The sequence below is a fragment of the Chenopodium album genome, chromosome 14 (assembly GCF_948465745.1).
Source record: "Chenopodium album chromosome 14, dcCheAlbu1.1, whole genome shotgun sequence".
Lineage (NCBI taxonomy): Eukaryota > Viridiplantae > Streptophyta > Magnoliopsida > Caryophyllales > Amaranthaceae > Chenopodium > Chenopodium album.
Window position 1 is genome coordinate 4,506,950 of NC_137847.1, and position 6,823 is coordinate 4,513,772.

General features: G+C 33.0%; 1 pseudogene; it reads left to right on the top strand.

Annotated features, from left to right (window-relative positions):
* Positions 1-206: 206 nt before the first annotated feature.
* On the top strand, positions 207-1,910 carry LOC145577632 (protein DETOXIFICATION 52 pseudogene; annotated as a pseudogene).
* The last annotated feature ends 4,913 nt before the right edge of the window (positions 1,911-6,823 follow it).

Below are 6,823 nucleotides of genomic sequence, written 5' to 3' on the forward strand. Positions count from 1 at the left end.
TTCGCTCTATTAATACTCAATCAACATCATGGTGTCACCCTCACAACTTGAAATCTTAGTTTTGACAAACACAAATTCTCCTTCAGAGTGCTGTCTAAGGCAGTATCTCTCTCTCTTTTTTTTTTTCTCTCTTCATTCTTAATTTTTCATTCCATAAAAAAAAAAAAAAAATACATAAAACATTCGAGCAAATCAAAAAATAAACAATGTGTAATCCGCCTGAAAATAATCAAATTCTTACTATTTCAAAAACACCACAACATAATCATCCTCCTCAACACTCCAACATATACTTGGATCTCTTATCGTTAACCAATAAAAACGACGACGACGATGAAAGGTTGAGCAGCATTGGTGTTGTTGAGGTCGGAAATGTTGTTAGTTCTGATCACAACGACCCATCATTGTTGTTTCCTACCGTATCCGACGTTTTAAAAGAGAGTAGTTCACTCTTTTACTTGGCATTTCCCATACTCCTAACCAACCTCATCCTTTACTCCAGGTCTATGCTGTCAATGGTTTTCTTAGGTCGAATCGGGGATGCCGAGTTAGCGGCCGGTTCTCTAGCCATTGCGTTTGCGAATATCACCGGTTATTCGGTGTTTTCGGGTTTGGCTTTGGGGATGGAGCCTTTGTGTTCCCAAGCATTTGGTGCTTGTAGGCCGAAGCTCCTTTCGCTTACGCTTCAACGGTGCGTCATTTTCTTGCTGGTTTGCACTTTGCCAATTTCGATATTTTGGTTGAATATGTCAAGCATTTTGGGGTACCTTCACCAAGACCCAAATATTGGTAAATTGGCTCATATTTATATCACATTTTGTCTCCCTGACCTTTTTACTTATTCCTTTCACCATCCAATCAAGATTTACCTTCGTGCGCAAGGTATTACTCACCCTGTCACCTATGCATCCCTAGTCGGGGCCATCCTTCACTTTCCCATCATGTTTTTTCTTGTTGTTCACCTGGACCTCGGGATTGCCGGAGTTGCTGTTAGCAACTCCGTGTCCAACCTCGTATCACTAGGGGCCCTAGTGATGCAGGTTTGGCTCGGCGGGCTTCACGCTCCTACGTGGAACCCGCCCAGCCGCGAGTGTTTAAGGGACTGGTGGCCCCTGGTGCGCCTCGCGGGCCCCAGCTGCGCCTCCGTCTGTTTGGAGTGGTGGTGGTACGAGATCATGATCGTGCTCTGTGGCCTGCTCCCGAACCCCAAGGCATCAGTGGCCTCGATGGGGGTGCTGATCCAGACCACCGGGTTGATCTATAACTTCCCGGCCTCGCTCAGCAACGCGGTATCCACCCGTGTCGGGAACGAGCTCGGAGCGGGCCGGCCCATACAGGCCAAGATATCGGGCTTTATCGGAATCTCTTGGGCCGCAATAATGGGCCTTACAGCTATGATGTTTGCTTATGGGGCAAGGAATGCATGGGCTAGGATGTTTACCGGAGACGCCGAGATCCTAGCCCTAACCGCAGCGGCGTTGCCAATATTGGGGCTTTGCGAGCTCGGAAACTGCCCACAAACGATAGCATGTGGGGTGGTAAGGGGGAGTGCCCGGCCAACAACAGCTGCAAATGTGAACTTAGGGGCCTTCTATATGGTGGGGACACCAATAGCGGTTGGGTTGGCTTTCTATCTTAGAGTTGGCTTTTGTGGGCTCTGGATTGGGCTTTTGTCGGCCCAGATATGCTGTGCTGGGCTGTTATTGTATGTTGTTGGGACCACTGATTGGGATTATCAAGCACAACGGGCCCACTTGCTGACTCAAACTGGTGGGGCTGCCCCTTCTTTAGAATTAACGTCAACCGTTGATTCATCTTTGGTCATGATTCATGATGAAGCTCATCGGATGGCGGAAAATGATCCAACTGCAGGTGAATTTGACCCGTTGATTTCTATCTCGGTGACGTAATCATAAAGGGCTATTTAATCGGTGATGAATAAACCTATATAAAAAAATAAAAAAAAAATTATAATAATAAAATTGGACTTTTTTCATATACTCAGTAGAAATTTTAATTTTCTTTTTTTTTTTTTAGATCGGTTAAGTAAAGATTAGATATTTATTTTTTAATTTTTATTTTTACTTGCATTACATAATAGTTGGGAGAGATTGGCTTTTAGAGTTAAGTGTAAAGAGGAAAGAAGACAATTTTTGTTTTTAAATTTCCTCTTTTTTTCCCCCCCTTTTTTACTATCTCTCCATTAATTTTAGTAAGGATTGTAATTAAGATATTAAACATAATTTGCAATATTACCTAATTACATATACATTTTTAGCGTATGTTTATTTATTTACTTTATTTGTTTGATTTGATTATACTATACCTACGTTCTTTATTTTAAATAGGTACATTTAATTTGTGCATTACTCATCACCTATCTTAAGTGGAAGAGTATACATATATATATCTCCCATCTTAACCTCCGTAATCCCATCTTATTTTCCATCAAAAATTTGTACAATAAATAATAATTAGTAACTACTCATTATCAAATTAGTGTCAAGAAAAGCATTATCAAGTTTATATAAATTAGTGTATGATTATAAGAAAAGGCAAATGTCAAGAAGAGCATTATCAAATTTATAGAAATGACATGCGTCAATTAGTTAAAACATATGTTTTATTATCAAGAATTAAACTCATAATTTAAGATTCTTATAATATGCATTAAGATTAAGACATTTAAGAGTATAACATATATATATATATATATATATATATATATATATATATATATATATATATATATATATATATATATATATATATATATATATATATATATATATATATATATATATATATATATATATATATATATATATATATATATATATATATATATATATATATATTCTTTATTGTTTTTTCGATCTTCCATATAAAGATAAATACAACATATACGTAATATAACTTGTCGTGTACGTACTTTTTTTTTTTTGCATGTTTATAATTATAAGCATATAATATATAATTAAAAAAAAAAAAAATCTTATATAAGACGATATGACAGCCTGTTCTGGTTACAAACCTGAAAATAGATAATATATAGAGCTATAGTTACCGTCATTTTTTTTTTCAAAGCACACATGTGTAATATTGATTAATGGGGAGATTTTACTTTGACCTATATATATGTTTATAAACTCATGATCATTAATTAATTCCAGTGCATGCATGAAACTATTGTGCTTCATCCTATACATCAAGTTTCAAAATGCTAGCTGGGATAGTACACTCCATCAATCTATTAAATATGTTTGTATCATGATAATCTCATAGAAACAATATGAAGACTGTAAAGTTGAATTGCATTAACCTGCGAGAGGTACGGGTTAAGTAAAGTTCTTATCCTTGCTGATTTAAAATAAAAAATAAAAAAAAATTATCATCAAAACTATAAATTAAAAGTAGGATAAAATATTTTTCTTTCCCGAAATTATAAAATTGGTGCAAGTATTTGTCAGTATATGGGGGATATTTTTTGGTAGCAACAGCATGAAGGTTGGGGTAATGAAAGCAACAGTAAATGAAAGAAGAAGCACAACAACCTTTTTGCAAGGGAAGTAGTAGTGGTAATTAATGATGAGCCAATATTTATAAATAAAAATCAGAGTTTCAGTGACAATGTCTTTTTATTTTGGAATGTCTCGGAAATTCAGACATGTTTCTGGATTTTGAAAGAGTCTATACAATATAAAGTGTGTCAACTTATCGAAGTAGTGCTTCTGCAAATTACCCATCTACCCAACTCATCTATTCATTATTATTCACTCATCACTATCTACTTGGATACATATACATGTATGGGGAAATAGTATTATGCGAAATGTTTGGTTAACCTTGAGGATTACTCGTAAAATAGATAAAGTGTTGATTAACTCGGGATAATTTAAGGTTATTATTTCGCTGTGTTTCACTATCTAGATATTTTCTATTGTCAATTTAAATTATTTTGGTCTCATGGACAAACATATATGTATGTAGAGGTTCCAACAAGAATTTAAAAAATATTCATCTAATAATTCTTGAATAAATTAGCTATGGTAAGAAATATTGTACTCACAAGTTCACAATAATTATGCAAAACACTATACGCAATGTCAATTTAATACTTGTATATAGTAATTGATCTTAATTTTCACCAAATAAAATAGTAATTTATACGAAATACTATATATTAAAAGGCGTTTCTAAAGAACTATATGTACTACGGAGTACGTGACACCTTCCTCAATCAATCGAGTCTTACATTCACGTGTTTAAACATATGGCTTGTACAAGATTTGAACCACGGCCTTAGGTTTAGAACAAGTGTAAGACATCAAATAGTTAGTTGAACAATGTTATTAAATGCAATTATATCGTGTAATTCATTCATCATTTTTGTTTACCTTATAATTTTGTAATAGAATAACTTCGATATTTCAAACTACAGACCAATTTTTGGTCTAAAAATACACACACATGTAAAAAAAAAAAAAAGGCCGGCCAACTCATCAATATTATTATGAATCTTCAATAGGTTTGTTTTTATGCCTCATTTTAGTGATTTAGAAGGGATACTCTTAATTATGCATTAATACAAATAACTGGTGTAGCATTCAAGCATATTTGCAGATTTGCATTAATATTAGATCCTTTAATATAGCACAAGAGCCAGATAGGTTGCTAAATGGTCCATGTATGCAAAAAAAAGAAGCAAGTTAAGCAGTCATTTACTTAGAATTTTCCATTTTATAGGAATTAAAGCTGGACCATTTTTATTTTAGTTTCCATTTTCGGCTTGAAATTTTGATTGTGGTCCTTGAACTAAATGCATGATCACTATAATTTTCGTCTTGTACTCTCTTATACCATAAATATTATTGTCCTTCAACTTCAAAAATGTTAGGTGAAATTTGATTACCTTCCCTTCAAATCTTAGGGCTTGTTCTAATTTACTGAATTGAGCTGAAGTGAACTGAACTGAACTGATTAGAGTTGAACTGAATTGAATAGAGTTGGAATGAATATTTTATAAGAGAAGAAAATTAAAAACTGAACTAAACTAAACTAAATTGATTGGAGCTGAACTGAACTGAAATTAAGCCGAATAGAATAGGCCCTTATGCCAAATTTCATATATGTAGCCATGTAGGAATGAATCTTTTACCATTGGAGGAAAAAAGTGTTGAATCGGAAATGAGCCTACAACACATTACTTGTCAATGTGTTGGAGAAGAGTTATACCAATTTATTACCATATAAAGAATACGAGTTTAGATGTGCGTGGTTTAATTTTATCAAAATAACAAATGACTATAGGCGTAATAGTCTACTAAACTTTACTATACATGCTAGTTATTGTTTCCTCTATTCTTCTCCCATTTACGATAGCTCATTTATGAATTTCCTCTTATGTGGGGATATAGCAAGTTAGTTGAATTTGATATCACTAACATTGCTCACACGTGTCATGATTCAATAAGCTAAGCGAGGTATAGATTCTACAACATAATATATAACACCGGACCAGAAACACATGCAAATACTACGGAGTATATATAAATGATGTTGAACGACATGTTCTAATTTGAATCCGTGGTTAAATCCTTTTTTTTTTTTTATTACTATTTACAACATACATTTTGCAATAAGCTTCTTGTATAAAACACTGAACACACACATTGTTACTATTTAAAATATAACATTTAAAATAATCCAACAAGTTTTCATTTAATTTCATCATTATTTACATATATATATATGTGTACTAGTAAACAAGGGGTCAAAATTAATACGTGATACATAGTGAAAGTCGTGCAACTATATAGGTATAGTAAGTTTAATGCGAGATTTTGGATATAGACAATAGACACACCTCCCGTGGCCGTGGCCAAAATATGTGTAGTTTAATTTGTAGCTGTTTGGATATTACTCTATAGCAAGAGCAATAATGGAGACAAAAGAAATTGGGCATAATTAACTGAAAAAGGGACTCTTCCAAGTTCCATCACCATGGTTGCTGTTCTTGAATGGAAAAACAAAATAAACTTTTGTCCGGTTGTCCTTTTACTTCTGTGCACACAAATTTCTCTGACCTTTTTTTTTTTTTTTTTTTTTTTTCCAGTGAATGCACGAGGGTGCTATTATTTACAAAAATAATTAAAATAAAATAGATGTAGTATTTGAGGATCAAATTAAATCTACTCCATACAATTGATACGAATATAAGGCTAATTAATTAATTTTGGGAGGTGGAACATGAGCATATATAACAAGTCTTTCACTGAATTGAAGTACGTACAAAATCCATAAAAGTTGATCGAATGATTGAAAATAATGTCTTGAATACATGGGTTACTTGGTTTGTTCTAACCTAAAGAAATAAAATTTAAAATATTAATATCGGTTTTGTGTGAAACAAAATCAGTTATTTTTCAATAAAAACTTTTTATCAACAATATATAAGAATTGAGACAATGCAACTAGTTTGGGTGGTACATGCAACTTTGGTACATGCTTGGATTAGCTAGCTAGGTCATTTGAGCTCATTTGTAGATACTCATACACACGCTCAATCAAGTCAATTTTACCATGCCTACATTCTTGTAGACAACTCCATTAATTAAAATAATAACGTACCAATTTATTGTTTTTTTTTTACGTATATACTCGCTCTATCTATAAAATAATAACGTACCAATTTATTGTTTTTTTTTTTACATATATACTCGCTCTATCTATAAAATAATAACGTACCAATTTATTGTTTTTTTTTTACATATATACTCACTCTATCTATAAAATAACGATTTATTTTGCGAATTAAATCGTT